The sequence below is a fragment of the Macaca thibetana genome, chromosome 10 (assembly GCF_024542745.1).
Source record: "Macaca thibetana thibetana isolate TM-01 chromosome 10, ASM2454274v1, whole genome shotgun sequence".
Lineage (NCBI taxonomy): Eukaryota > Metazoa > Chordata > Mammalia > Primates > Cercopithecidae > Macaca > Macaca thibetana.
In genome coordinates, this window is record NC_065587.1 from 16,969,868 (window position 1) to 16,985,691 (window position 15,824).

A 15,824-nucleotide genomic window follows, 5' to 3' on the forward strand; every position below is an offset into this window, starting at 1 on the left:
TTTTTTCATTTTTCGGTTCTCAGCAAAAGCTGTGCTCATTCTTTAGAAATAACAGATATATCACCTTACATATTTTATTCTGCATTCTCATACTATATCGTAGAGGAAATCCTTTTAAGACATTTATATCTTGGTTTGTGTCAAAGGGCTATAATTCCTAGTAACTACATCCTACTTCAGGGTTTCCATGTATATTCATATACATATTTAGTTGCTTGGACTGGGGAGTTGAGGTGCTTTACAATTTTCCAACGTAATACTTTAAACGTGGGGGCTTGATGTACTAACCAGAGGGCTCAGTATGTGGCATATTTCAGTCTGACAACATTAATATCATTTAGAGCATTAGCTATGCCAGTGACTGCAGGAACTTGCAATCTTTATTTGATAAAACAAAGCTTTTCCACATTTAAGGTGCTTATTGACCAATGCAAGTACATTTTGTGAAATCCACTAATAAGGCATTATGTCTTCAACATGCGTTACTGACCAGCGTGAACATTGCTATCTCCCCCACGATGGTCACATTTTTCTTTCTTAGATTCTATCTAGAGAATGTACACTTGAGTAATTATAATGGAGATATTTCTTTCCCGCAAGCTTATCTTTTAGTTGCTGATGTTATTCAATTATTTCTCCTTCGCTTGTAAATTTCAGGTCTCTTTTCCTTTCCTGAGTCACGTTATCTTTATTAATATGCTAATATGCTGTAACAATGCATTTTACACCACTAATGAAGTGAAGAAAAGCAAAACGTAAAAAGAAAGTACAAATTCTGGCTTTAACTTTACCCGGTTCCGGGGCGGGGGTGGGGGTGAGAGAGGAGGAAGAGAGTAGGAAGGAAGGACATTCGGGCGGCAAAAAAATAAAAATGATCCCCTTGTTTTCAGCGCGTTCTAGAACAGAGCTGCACGTCAGAGGAAGAACTGAGCAGCCTTCGAGCTAAAACACTTGGCATTAAACTTTGACACTTCAATGGTCTCTAGAATATTAGGTAATAGTTTTTCATATAATGTTCTTCTCCGATACGGTAATGGCATCAAAACAGATCGGCTATGCCTGCAACGTGCACGGTGAGACTTATCCCCGCAGAGATAAGACAGCAGGACCCCAGCCTCGCAGTTAACTTATCCCGAAGCTCCAAAGCAAACGTCTTTTACTTCTTCGCCCGGGACGCTGCTGTGCCACCGCTGCCTCCCTTTCGCATTCTGCTGGGCTCCGTCAGCCGCTGAGATTAGGTAAACAGCGCCCCGGAGCCGGGGCAGAGCGGGCGCTGCTGCTGCTGGTGGGGGTCGTTGTTTCAAGAGGCTGGAGGGAAGGGGGATGGGAGAAGGGTCCCAGCTCGGTCAAGCCAAAGGCCGAGAGTGTGGTTACCTAGGCGGGAGCCAGGTCCGGAGCGGAGCAGGGGCCGAGCCTCGGAAGCCCCTGCCCACCCCCAGCCCGACCTCGAGGAGTGGGGTCAGCTCGGCAGCCCGAGCTCGGCGGCCTTTTCCCGCGCGCCCCCTCACCAGCCCATCCTTCCCCTGCCCCTTCCAAGAACTAGGGTGGGCTTCCCGCTGCCTCGCCAGAGTCCTGGAGCGCGGAGAGGCGCGCAGAGGGGAGGCAGAGACCCGGCGGCCCGCGCGGCTGGGGAGAGGTGGAAACCCGGGGGGAAGGGGACCCTAGAAGCCCTGGGACCGAGCTGGGGAAAAACCCGGGAGCTGGATCGCGCGCCCGGAGCTCCAGTCTCCGAGTCGGAGTTGTGCAGCCCTCGGCGTCCTCTTTCTCTCCCTGCCTCTCTGCTTTCGCCTCCTCTGGGTCTTCTCTCGAGGGCATCCTCCTTCCATCCATTCTCACACCCCCGCCCTTGTACCCCGACCCATTTCGCCCACTCCTCCTGTGGCTTGGGAGGACTCTCAGCACCCCACCCTCGTTCCTAGAACTGGGAGGCTGGAAGTCCATTCGAGGGATGTTGCGCGCCGGGTTCTTATGCCAAGAGGGAAAGAGCGAGAATAAAACCAGCAGGGGAGGGGCGTGTTGTGCGTGCACGGGGTGTGTGTTTGGGGTGGGGGAAACAGAATGTAGTTTCCTCAGAGGAACAGGAAGCCTTGGACAGGATTCTTGGAAACTGAGCCCAGAAAGATGCCGTCAGAGCCCTTCAGCGGGGCTCCTCACAGACTCCAGCTGCCCCACACCATGCCCACCTCTGAGAGAAGCGGCGACCCGAGGCGGGGAAACTTCCCACTTCTCACGACGGCTGTTTTGTGCAATTTGGGGAGCACGCTGCATGGTCCTGCAAGCCTGCGAGCGTCTCTAACACGGCAGCTGCGAGCCCGTCCCGCTTCCCTTCCCCCTCTTTCCGCGAGGCACGCCAAACCCGAGGCGGCCGGGAGCGGCCGGGGTGGGGGGGAAGAAGGGCGGGGAGCTCTCAGCTTGCACCCTTTCATCCCGACCCGGCCCGGGATCCCGGCTCCGGGTGTTGCTTCCGCCTGCCTGCCAGCGAGCTGAAGAAGCACTGGGGCGGAGTCTCGCCGGGGGGCGGAGCCTTGCGGGGGCGAACTTTCGGTCCGCGCGGCTGCGGAGCTTGCCATTGGTCGGCCGCTCGGTCACGGGGTCGGAGGCGGGCGCCAAGGAGGGCGCCGGCCCCGCCCCCGCTCGGAACCCAGCCCCGGTTCGCGGTCCCCCCCGGCTGCACAGACATGACACAGACACACAGTCACTGCAGCTGCTGAGCGAGTCCGGAGCTCTGGGCACGCGGAGGCGGCGGGGCCAGCCCGAAGCCCGGACCCCAGCGCCCGCCCCTGTCGGCCCCAGCTCGGCAGCCCCCTCCTGACCGGGCGCGGGAGGCGGGGATCGCGCGCCGGCTCCGGCCAGCGGCGCCCGGCTGCCCGTGGCGGCTGCAGCGGCCGCCCAGCTCCGAGCGCCGGGCGCTCCGGGAAGCCGGCGCATCTCGGAGGCGGCGGCGGCCGAGGCTGGCGAGCGCTCCCGGCGGCGGGGGCCGCCCGCCTCGGCTCCCCGCACCCACCGCACCGCGATCCGCTCGCCGCGCCTCCGCTCCCGTGACCTTCCCGCGGCGCTTCCCCTAGCCCCGCGCCCCCGGCCCCGCGCCCCAGGCCGGGGCGAGGCCCTCTCCGGCGCCTCCTTCCCGCGGAGCCCCTGGCGGGCGGCGCAGGCCCTGGGGGAGAGCGCGCCGCGGCCGGCTGCAGCCCCCCCGCCCCGCGCCGCCGCGCTCGGCGCCTGGCCCGGCCGGTGTGTTCCTGCCCCGCCGCCGCTCTGGAGCCCGGGCGCCCGAAGCTGGGGGCGCGGCCGCGCTCGCCTCGCCGGGCCGTTCGCGGGCAGGCCCTGCCCTGAAGGGACGAATCGGCTGGGAGCGCGGGAGGTGGAGTCGGCCCCGGCGGCCGCTCCCTGGACCCAACCCGAGGCGGACCCAGGCCCCTGCCCATGCGGGGCGCCCCTGGCTCGGAAGAGTCCCCCGGGCCGGGAGCAGCTCCAGGCAGCGGCCCCGGAGGAAGAGGAAGAAGGGACACTGCTCAGCTTGGGCGACCCGGACCCTCGCCGCGGCATTTGGAGCCGGGGGCAGTCCCGAACTCTGCGATTGGCACCGCCGCTCCGAGTAGGGCAGCGCCTGCCGGGACCCTGACCCGGACCCCGTGCGCCTCGTAGGCGGCGGCGCCGCCGCGCCACCCGGTTCTTCCGCGTCTCCCTCTGCCTGGCGGCAGTCACGGCTAAGGTAAGAGCCCCGGAGTGCGAGAGTCGCCGCGGGGGCGCCGTGGTGTGCAGCGCCGGACAAGTTCTCCGAACCTGTCGCTGGTACCCCCTGTACTCGGGATGCTGGCGGGGAGGCCGGGCACACCCTCTGCTGCCCTGGCCGGGAGCCCTGGAGAGGCTGGAGGTGGAAGCCCTCAGTCTCCGACGTCCCGAGGACCCCCTCAGGGCCTGCTCCGCTTCTGGGCACACAGGCTGCTGGCAGGGGAGCGAGCCGGGAGTTGTTTCTGGTTAACACCAGGAGTGCATGTGACCGATACTCGCACCCGGGGCCTCACTTGTTAGCGGTGAGCACCTGTAGTTTGCGGAGCCTGCCGTGTTTGGAGAGGCCCGTCTTGGGCGGTACACAACTACCTTTCCTGGTGTGATGCTGTGAATAACTTTTCTTGTTTCTTCTTGCAGACAGTCCGGGGCAATTTGGGGGCGAGCAGCTACAGCTTGCGAGTCCCTCTTTAGGACAGAGTGGTTGGTTGGCATTGCTATCTGTAGGGGGGGAACCCAGCCAGCATGTCCTTCCTATTAGGCAAAGCTGCTTGTGAGGAGTGATCAGTGTACAGCTATCCAGACATTCTTGTAAATGTCACTACTTTTGAAGTTTTGGAGTGAGGACTCCAAAGTTTGTGTATCCTCAAGTTATTTAGTTCATTGCCTTATCCTCTTTTAAATGTTCCTCTTAAGGAACCTCAGTTGTACAAGCCTGTCCTTGCCTGTTTGAAATTTATTAAACCTGTGAGCTTCCCCCAGAACAATCTGATTTTAAGTGGGTCACTTCGGAGGGAACAGATTGTCTCTTGTACACTGAATCCATCCCTTGGGTGACCCTGTTTAATGGGGATGGATTTTTTTTTTTTTTGTCCCTATGCTGATGTACCTCGGTTGAGCAGGTTTCTGCTGAATTCAGAATCCGTGAATTTTGTCACTCAGTCCATTAAAATGATCTCCTGAGGGAGCAAAATAGCAGCTTACATTTTCCGTGAATGTCACTGGAAGTTTTACAGGGTCTTATGTAAGTGCCCAGAGACAGAGAGAGAGAGGAGGGAGTCGGGGGAGATCAGGCTCCTGCTTCCTTCAAGGGAAGGAACGGAGGGGGTGGCAGGTGGGGGCGTCTACCTCCCTGATATGCAGATGCCTATTCTCTCTGACACAGGTGTGGAGACCTGAACTGCTTATCATTCCGTGGAGGCGGTCACCTCAGGTTAATTTTTCTCCTCACCTCTCCTCTCTTCCCACCTCAGGAGTCAGCTTCCATAGACTTAAGATAAGGAAAGCTTCTAAATTAAGGAAGGAACAAGTGGTGGTGGTTTATTTTCCCATCTCTCACAAATGGGTGACATTACTCACCGGCACACTTGGTCCTCACTAGGGATCAAAATAAAAGAAATAAAAACGCCGGCTTTAAGATTTCACACATCTCTTAGTGTACCTTTATTGTTCAAGAGTACTTTACTTCAGTGAAAATTGCTTGTGGAGAACACATTTATCGAGCCTGTCCCTGTTAATTCCATGCCAGGAAGAAAACTCACTGGAACAGAGAGGCAAAAGTCACCAAGATTTAGAGGTTAGTGGGTTTTCGAGAGTGGCGAGGAAAGGAATCAAATCTCCCTAGCAGGACAGAGAGGGTTTTAAAGGGAAGATGGGATTGCTGTGGAGTGAGCAGTAGCTGCTGACAAGTGTGGGCCCTCCTGCTTCACCTAATGAAGTGTGCTGGGGTGTGGATGAACTTTTTGATGTGAGCTAATGCAGATACCTTTGGTTTTTAAACCATACCTGGAAGGGCCTTAGAAATGAAATGAAAGGGTTTTTTCATCTCATCATAGGTCTCGGAAGTGCTTCCATCTCTTGGGAAGGTTGTGAAGGTTTCCTTTGTTTCCGGGTTCCTGAGCTGCGCTTTAAAGTTGATGCACAGTGCAGGGAGGGTGCGTCCTGTAGTGTCGCCATCCTTCAGCCACCTACAGTAGCAGGACACTAGGGGGGACTAGTTATCTTTTCCACCACTGAAGAAGAAGAAAGCACCAGGGCCTGTGTTACTGTGGTTTATCTTGAGGGTTCATGAGCCTGCGATTTATGTTGAGGGTTCGTGAGACTGTGGTTTAATCTTGAGGATTCGTGAGACAGACTTTTTGGTATCCAGTACAGGCTTGCACTAATGAGTGGATTCTGAGTGCCTAACGGATGGGCCTGCTCACATCTAAATTGTCATTTGGACAACTTAGAACCAGTTAACTGCAAAATGTTATGTGACATTCTGAAAAGACTCAATTACAATCTCTAAGTATTTAAGGACTGTGCAAAGGCTCTATCCTTTGACTATTAGACCATCCTAACTTTAAGTTCCCTAACAGTTTGTAATCAACACTTCTGTTTGGTTTTTGATGGCATATTTCCTGCAGTCATCATAAAATCACATGGCTTCAAAATGTCTCTGCAGTGGACTCCATCAAAGTTCAAATTCCCCTTAAAAATACATTCTTTATACTTAGAGATGTTTTGACAGCGTAGTTGCACTTCCATCTCAGATGCTCTCTGCACCTTTAGTAGTATGAAATCATTAGTGTCTACAGGCCTTCCAGCAGAATTGGAAGATAATGCTGCTTCCCTGAAGAGCACTGACTGCCCCATTGCCTAGATTTACCCAAGTAGCTAAGTCTTATCAAAGCTGATTCCAGAGGTGGGGGGAGACAGGCAAGATGCCAGGTAGAGGCCAAGAAGAGCCTGCTCAGTTTAGAATACTGTCACAAAAACAGGTAAATATCACCAAGATGTTGGTCATACGGGATTCCTAAAGGCCCAGTTCAGCATGTAGAGTTAGACTCTGTTTGAAACCCGTGAACCCACCTGAGTTATTACTTCTCCCTGAACCCTGGGTCTGGTAGACTGCATTTGTGACCTTTTACCCATATGTGTAGTGCATATTTAGGTGGTTGAAGGGGAGCTATTGTTGTGGTCTAGGAAAAATGGTCAGCAGAAAGCTTTATTTCTAACATTCAGGCTTTATAGATTGATTCTGTTGGGCGCAGAACAGCCAAGGGGTAAGGGATTGGAACAGGAAAATACCATTGCATTTGCCATTGAGCACCAACGATTGAAAACCGATCCTGTGGAGGATATATGCTGTCATCCTAAGACATGAATGGGGTCTTACGAATTTGATGGAAGCCAGATGGCAGAAGTAGAGGCAGGAGGCTGGCCTTCCTTATGGTCCGTGAACAAGATGAAGGTGTCTTTTTGGCTGGAGATTCTCAGAAAGGAGGAGCATACTGAATTGGGGGTGGGGGATATGAGACCCAAAAGGTTGAGAGCTCCAGGCACCCTGCCACTGACACACCTTGGGGATACAGCCACCTTGCAAAATCTGCTTAGTGTTGGTGAGGCTGCTCTACCTGGAGTATTTACCATTCATTGAGAGGTGTTCAGCATTTCTCTGTCACATTGGCATGTGGAGAGTAGCAGGCAGCACCCAGTGAAGTTAAGGCTTCATTAAATGTATTTTATAAGACTTTTCATCTTTTCGTTTAACAAGTAATAATAGACCATCTACCCTGTGGCAGGTGCCATGCTGTGTGTGGAGGTTACAGAGGTTCTACATTTAGCTTCTAGTCTTTTATGGGAGGCAGACATTCAACTATTTTTTTGTTTGTTTGTTTCTTTGTTTTTTCTTTTTTTTTTGAGATGGAGTCTTTCTCTGTCAGACAGACTAGAGTGCAGTGGCACGATCTTGGCTCACTGCAACCTCTGCCTCCCGGGTTCAGGCGATTCTCCTGCCTCAGCCTCCCGAGTAGCTGGGATTACAGGTGCCCACCACTGTGCCCAGCTAATTATTGTATTTTTAGTAGAGACGGGGTTTCACCATTTTGGCTAGGCTGGTCTCGAACTCCTGACCTCGTGATCTACCTGCTTCAGCCTCCCAGAGTGCTGGGATTACAAGCATGAGCCACCATACCCAGCCCAGACATTCAACTATTATTACCCAGTAAGTACTATCCTGCAAACTTGTTCAAGAGATGAGTTTGAACTTCCCAGGGGAGTAGGAAGGAAGGGAATTGCAGGCAGACAGAACAGCATGGAAACCCTAAAGTTATCTATTGTGGTGTGTATGGAGACTAGTCATAGTATGGCTGGAAGGTGGGATGTGCCCAAAGGGAAATGCAGTGTTAGAAGAGAAATAATTTAATAGGATTCCATGCTGAGGACCGTGCCCCAGCTTCTTGCTCTGTGTATTCAAATAGTGGCAAGAATGGTTGCGAGATAAAATCTGAGAATGCTAATTGGTTATTCCTCATTGTTATTACAAACAGAAAATTTCCTTTTTTGTCCATTATCATTCTACATGTAGCATTTTGTCTGTTCTTTAAAAAACTATTAGCAATGCAAATCAAGAAAGGGTCCCTTGTCAACCCTAAGTCTGCCCTCTTGTGTACATGAATTACACTTGGCACTTTCATTATGTCATTATGCAGCAGTGGGAAAAATGGCAGTGTTACCTGACAAATGATATAGTATGAAAAAAAACACACTTAGGTGAGAACAAATTCCATTTTGTCAGATTTGCTCTGGGTAGAGTTATGGTTGTGTTTAACACCTGAACAAGATTCTTGTATTATAATCATTTCAGTTCTAGTCTAAACTTTCTTTGCTGTTAGAAAAGAAACAGTTTTGAATATTTGGAATGGGAGCCTAGGTGCACATGTCTGCACGTGTGTGTTTCTTGAAATGAGGAAACTATGGTGAGGACGAACAAGCAACAATGTAACCGCCTAAAGGATATTAGAGAGTGTGGAAAATCACAGTTGTAACAGCAATCTCCAGGGCCAGGTATATTTAGTATATTTTTTAGAAACAGCAAGCAGAAGGACAATGGGGATAAAAGTTAGAAGCCTCTCTCTGTCCCTCTGTGTGTGTGTGTGTGTGTGTGTGTGTATGTGTGTGTATCTGTGTGTCTGTGTGTTTACGATTGTATGTTTGTCTTGTCTCTATCATCCATCCCTATGTTGATTGGGAGACAGGGTGCTTTAATCAAGCCTGGGGGATCTGAAGTTTACTCTTGCATCATCCTGTGCTAACTTGCTATGTGACCTTAGAATATTTCTTGATATCTCTGGGCTTCAGGCGCTGTCTCTATACATTAGCGTGTTATTGACCTTGTAAGTAGGAATTTAGAGGCCCAGGGAGGGAAAGGGGCTCAGTCCGTCAGTTAGCTTAGCCTCTACACTGACTACTCTTTAGATTGTCTAGTTTTTTCCCTCTAAAATGGAAAGAAAGAGGCCCAATCAGTTCAAAGGTGCACTCTTCCTTGAAATGTAAAGCACTACAAATACATAAGGCTGAAGAAAAGAATCACAAAGTCTGTGATTGGTCATAGAGCCATTTTCATACAGTAGCAGCCAGACTTGCCTGCTAACTTCTTACCTATGGTGGAAACCCGTTAGTTCTGAAATGTTACACTGTTCCTTGACCACTATTTGAGAATTATGTGCTTTGTGATTAAAAACAACAGCAACAATGCTGAATATTGTAATTATTTCATAATTAAGTAAATAAAAGCTGAGTTGACCTCTCTGAATTTTGCAAAGCCCTGACTGTAACTTGGGAAGGAAAACCCATTCATTTGGCCTGAATGGGAGATTACCTTGTGGGGGAGCTGTTAGATGAATACCAAGGGTCTTTCGAAGAAAAATAGAGTAGAAGAGCAATTGGGTAGATACACAAGTCAGGAAAATTGCAAAGTGACTTAGGTTGATGCCTCCAAATGTGTGAGTTGCTAGAAAGAGGGCTCCTCACTATGGCTAATCTCCTGGGGGTAGAAGGCATTGCTTATTGGAGAGAGGAGATCTGAAGTAAGTATGGTGTAAATACTTGGAACAGGAGGTCTGTTCCATTCTTATTTGGGAGTTGAAGCCAGTGGAGGAGTGCTCTATTTTAGGAGAAGTTGGCATATAAAATGGGATCTTAAAACCAAATAATTTAAGATAAGTTAATTGCAGTACAAAAAGATTTTTACCTTACTAAAGGGATTCATAGTGAGTCTCCTTTTAATAGCTAATTCCGTTATTATATTTCAAATTATTTGATGAACACAATCATGACAGACCCTTTTGGAAGCCTCACCTGTTATGTAAAACCAAGGACTTTTCAGCTGGGCACAGTAGCTCATGCCTGTAATCCCAGCACTTTGGGAAGCTGAGGTGGGCGGATCATGAGGTCAAGAGATTGAGACCATCCTGGCCAACATGCTGAAACCCCATCTCTACTAAAAATACATAAAAAATTGGCCGACCGTGGTGTTGCACGCCTATAGTGCCAGCTACAAAGGAGGCTGAGGCAGGAGAATCACTTGAACCTGGGAGGCAGAGGTTGCAGTGAGTCGAGATTGTGCCACTGCACTCCAGCCGGGCGACAGAGCGAGATTCTGTCTCCAAAAAAAAAAAAAAAAAAAAAAAAAAAAATCAAAAGAAAACGAACAAAAAACCAAAAACAAAACCAAGGACTTTTCAAACATAAACTAGAATGTTTTAACAAATAACCCACTAGGAAGCCTTGTATTCAACTGTATTGCAGAAAGTAGTCTGGTGTTTACGTAAACTGTCATAACTGCTAACCGAACACGTGGGGTTACATCGCTTACTTACTTTTGGCAGATTACTTATTCAACTACTGTTCTTCCTGGAGATAACAGTATTCACCTACCCACCTTCATAAGTTCCTTAATCACCCGCACATTCTACCTCTAAGACTATATCAAGAACAGAAGTGGTTTAAAAAGTAAATTAGGTAAGAGTTTGCAGGATTCTGAGTTTTTATAATTGCCGAAACATGGAATTCGTTTTGTTCTGCTTGAGTATACAGGAGAGGCGATGTGTATGAGACATCAAAAGATATCAAAATCAGGCCGGGCATGGTGGCTCACACCTGTAATCCCAGCACTTTGGGAGGCCAAGGTGGGTGGATCACCTGAGGTCAGGAGTTTGAGACCAGCCTGGCCAACATGGTGAAACCCTGTCTCTACTAAAAATACAAAAAATTAGCCGGGCATGGTGGTGCATGCCTGTAATCCCAGCTACTTGGGAGGCTGAGGCAGGAGAGTCACTTGAACCTGGGAGGCAGAGGTTACAGTGAGCCGAGATCACGGCCATTGTACTCCAGCCTGGAAACAGAGTGACACTTTGTCTCAAAAAAAAAAAAAAAATCAAAATCATGCTTGTCTACTGGTTCTTCCTTCACTGTAACAGAAATATCTAGGGCTTTTTTTTCCCATTGTTGTTGTTCCTTTATGTCTTACGAAGGTTTCCAAAAAAGAATTTGTTCTAGGAATGGAATAAAATGTAAGGCGTTTAAGGCTTCAGAGGTAATTTTGGGCAACCTGGAGTTGCAGGTAATCACAGGCTAGGGCTGGAATTGAAAATGCAGCCTCACCCATAATTTGAGCCTCTTTTGTCACATTATGGGGCTGTGCCTTGGACAGGCAGCAGACACAGATGGAGATGGAACCCTGACTACTGAGAGAGCTTTGCTCTTAACATAGTCCTTTTCTGAATTACCAAGGCCAATTGGGAAGAAAGGACTTGTGGATCTTTCCAGCTCTCTGTGGTAGCCATAGAATTTAGGATGATTTACAGCAGAACATGGGCATCTAGGGATTTCTTTCTTCCTTTTTTTTTTTTTTTTTAAATTCATAAGGGAATCTTGGGCTCTTGAGTGTTTTTCTGTGGTTAGGGATTTCTGCATCTGCCTTGGATACGTTAAATGCATATTTGTTATTATTGAGTAAGGTGAACCTAGCTGCAGCTAACTAGAAGCCATCCCCTCCCCTTTTGTTTTTAGAACAGTTGGCGTAGATCCTTCATGTGCTACCACTGTTTGTTTAATAGCCTCCTTGACTGATGTCAGCTCTCACCTGGGAATGGCATTTTGTGGTGGTTTCAGGAGCCAAGGGAAGCATAGAGGCAAGCTGATAGGCCGGTGGGGCTTTTCCTTTCTTCAAGAGGGGCGCTGGTGCTTAGTAGGTCTGCAGTTAGTAAGTAGTCGTGTCCACACTGAATGATTTATTTTGTGAATGAATGGTCGTGTTTTCATTACTGGGGTGGAGGTGATGGCGGAGGGAGACGAGGGTGAGTAACTGTAGACTTGAATGGTGATGAGATAGACTTGAACTCCTCAAGGCGTCTCCCAGCAGCTTTTATTTTAAAAATGTGAAGGATATTTCAGATCAGCAGAATGAATTCTCTGAAGGATCATTGTTGTGGTACAAACATTGATGGCTTTGTAAAAGGCAAGGAGAGTACAATACCGAAATGCGTGCTTTCTTTCCTCCGAGTTTGTAGGGATTTTAACTTATCTGGAATGAGAAGAATGGACGTGCTGTCAAGCGTGTTCACATTTACATGCCAAGTTGCCTTGAAAATGCCTGGGAAGACATTTTCAATACGAGAAACTTTAGGATGGTTGTTGTCCAGCATGGATGACGACGATTATGAAATGACTTAGATGTAGACAGGCGCTCCCATGTCAGGAGGACGACGAAGTGAACTTGGGAGAATGGAGGGAGGGACTCAGTCCTTGGTGCCCAGCAGGAAGAACTCTCCTCGGCCATATTGGTGTCTTTACCCCTTTGCCAATATGACTCCCTGCCTGCTGGGTTTCTCAGTTACACGAGTGCTCTCTGATGCCTACCCTCTGTAAGGTAGAGCTGCTGTGTTGAGAGAGTACCAAGGCTGGAAGAGACCTTGGAGCCCCACTAGACCAACACCTTCATTTTACATCTGTGGAAACTAAGGCCAGACCTAAGGGAGGTCAAGATGGTTATTCAGAGGAGAGGTGGAACCAGAACCCAGGCTCCCTGGTCCTCAGCCCTCCCTTCTCTGCAGCATGCTCCGCTTCCATCTGATCTGCACCCAAAGCACCTTCTTCGAGTGTTTCTTTTGTGCCGGGCACTCTCTCATTTGATCATTTTTGTTATTTTATTCTTACAGCAACCTTGGGAGGGGGATGTGCTCACTCTCCCACTTCACAGATGTGGAAACTGACACTTGTGCACAGCCATGTAGAAGGAGCCAGGACTCAACTCTCGGCTGCTCAGACTACTCCGTTTGTTGTTCCAGGACTGACCTTGCCCCTGGCTCCCCTGCCTCTCTGGCCTCGCGATATTTCCTAGGCCTCCTCTCCAGGTTTTCTCTGTTCCCAGCCTACTAGCTGTCGCCTAAAAATGCCCCTTGTTTTCCCACTCGAGTGGCCTTGTTATGCTGTTTTGTTTTTGCTGGATCGAAGCCCCCATCCTCTGTCTTGTCTCTGTCTGGCTGAAATCTTTCCTGACCGTAGGCTCTGTGGCACTCTGTCTCTTTGTGGCGTTTCCTTCACTTGCTCAGCCAACGTTGATCAAGCTCCTACTGTGTGCAGGTCCTGGCTTGACAGCAGAACACAGAGGTGCCGAGTCACTCATCATCCTTTCAGGAGCCTCGTCTTGGTGAGGGAAGAAGCGTCTCCTAAGGGGATGAGTGAAATTCAGAGGGCCCAGAGGACAGTGTATTAGGTAGCATTTTGCTTGAAGAGGTCAAGATGAGAATATTTGATTTGGGTCTTAGTGATTAGGAGATGGGAGGATAGGGTAGGAGGAGGCATCACCAAACACCAACCAAATCAAGGGCTGTGCTTGGCCATCTTCGGCTTGGCATTGTCAATATCTACATACTTTAATTCTTATCCCTTCACTTAGATATTAGAGGCTGTGACTAGGTGGCACCCATCCTTGTATCTATGAAAGCACCTTGCTAAGCTCTTAGTACTTACTACTCCTCCACTAAACATTTGTTAAATTAAATTCAGAGTCTCCTGCCCTTGCCCTCAGGGACATAGTTGGAGAGCTTGGAAAAAATATGTCATAAGGTACGCAACAGTAGAAGATTAAATGACCAGTTCTGAGCAACAATAGAAAGGATGTAGCAGTGCAGTGAATGGATGTGTGCATTGTGGAGGCTGAACACGGATGGGAAGTCAGAGGTGGGAGCTTCCTTTAGCTTCTCAAACTGAAAGGAGGGGTGGGACTTGAGTTGGGTCTTTGGATACAAGACAGGTAAAATCTGAATGGAAGGATTAAGGGAGGGTAGTTTGGCAAGCACAAATACATTTTTCAGGTTGGAGAGGAAGCCACCTTGGGTTTCTGTTCGCAAGGCATTGCAGATGAAGTTGGTGAGTTAGTTAGGGCCTGTGGGCTTTGGGAAGGCAGGGTGACTTTTCATCAGGAGGATGTGGTGTGCTCAAGGCCCTTGTTTTGGAAGGTGCACCTGCATCGTGCCGGGGACAGATTGAAGCGGGGAGAGATAGAGGCTGGGAGACCACTGGACAGGATTTTGTACCAGTTCATATATGAAGTTCTAAGGGCCGCCAGGTTGGAACTGTTATAGGAGGGACAGAAGAAGGGAAGCTTGTGGAGTTTTCTCTGTTGAATCACTGGCTCACACACATTTGCTTGGTATGGAAGTCTGAGATGGCTTTCATTGCCCACTGTAACATGGCCTTGTTGGAATAAAGTCCACTCGTGACACAAGCAGCAAGTCTTAAAATAGCACTTTCTCCTTTGGCTTGGCTTTGGGTAGGGCTTTGGTGAAAATACACTTTTTGGGGCCTCTCTTTTTGGGGATTTGTTTAAATGGGCTCAGGGTTATAGAACAACCTTTTTCCTAGCCTTGGATGACACCCAGTAAGGGGCATAATAGAGAAAATTCTTCTTTTCCTCATGAGTGGCTCCTAAAGCAGCTGCACGGAGCTGAGAGCGAAATGCTTGGAGCTCTGACATCTGGGTTCTGGATTCACCTTAAAAGTGAAGCCAGTTTCTTTGCTTCCTGTGATAGCTGGTGTTTCTCTGCCTGAGGAGGAGCTTGCTTTGAGATTACGGTACACACTTTCCAGCATTGTGGGGTAAGCCATTCTGGATGACAGAATTTCTCAAATAGGATAATCTAATCCCTTAAAGACAGCAAGTCTTTATTTTTAATCTTTAAGGAACGAGGGTTTTTCTAGAATGTTCTGGGTACTTACCCTCGCTGGCTCACTGTCAGCCCCTGGAAAACATCAGCTCTCTTACTGGGACACACAAAGCTTGTTATGAACCAGGCCTGCCTTTCTCTGCAATCTCATCCCCCACCCCTGGCCACCCCTATTTCATGCATCACCAATCTGTAACTTAATCATTTTCTTCTTTACTGATTATTTCCCCCCTAGACCTGTCAAGCTGTGCACATAACCCCTCCTGCCCGGTAAGCTCTCTCCTTCTTTATCTGCCCGGACACTTGTATTTTTCCTTCAGAACCCGGCTCAGGTAGTCCTGCCTTTTAAGCTTTTCCTGATACTGAGCACTGAACTGCATCTGCAACTCAGTCTGACTTCTGCGGCTGCACTTTCTGTGCAATAACCTGACTGTTTTGCTAGAGAGCGGGAGCCTTTCAGTAAAACTGCATCTCAGGGGATCTTCTAGGTTTTACCATATGCCTGGAACATGCAGTCAATACAATAAATAGTTGTTGTTGTCGTTTTAGATTTCATTGACTCAGGCATAATGTAACCCTTTCTGGCTAAACCTTGAGTATCATACTGTGCTGCAGGGGTAGATGGGTTGATGTGAATTAGCCTCTCAAAGTATTCAGAATCTGAAGAATCCCTTCCCCCCTCACCAATGACCAGAATGGCTATTGGGCCTTCCTGGGGTGCACTGATGCCTTCAGGAAATCTGGTGGTGCTGGTGAGGGAGAATGCATCTTAGTAATCAATCCAGACCTAGAAATGTCTTCACACAGGTCAGGTGCGGTGGCTCACACCTGTAATCCCAGAACTTTGGGAGGCCGAGGCAGGCGGATCACAAGGTCAGGAGATCGAGACCATCCTGGCTAACATGGTGAAACCCCATCTCTACTAAAAATACAAAAAAAAATTAGCCAGGCGTGGTGGCGGGCGCCTGTAGTCCCAGCTACTCGGGAGGCTGAGGCAGGAGAATGGTGTGAACCAGGGAAACGGAGCTTGCAGTGAGCCAAGATCACACCACTGCACTCCAGCCTGGGCGACAGAGCGAGACTCCTGTCTCAAAAAAAAAAAAA

The 15,824-nt window shown here is 49.2% G+C and overlaps 1 protein-coding gene across 2 annotated transcripts in view; it reads left to right on the forward strand.

Moving 5' to 3' along the window:
- Positions 1-826: 826 nt before the first annotated feature.
- Positions 827-15,824, forward strand: part of LARGE1 (LARGE xylosyl- and glucuronyltransferase 1) — a 633,432-nt gene continuing 618,434 nt past the window's right edge. Inside the window, exon 1 of one of the 2 annotated variants that reach the window (XM_050745851.1) lies at positions 827-1,238. The gene's annotated coding sequence lies outside the window, so the exon portion shown is untranslated. Of the gene's footprint in view, positions 1,239-3,610; positions 3,710-15,824 lie in introns of those variants that run through there. The other variant, XM_050745855.1, reaches the window with a different exon arrangement.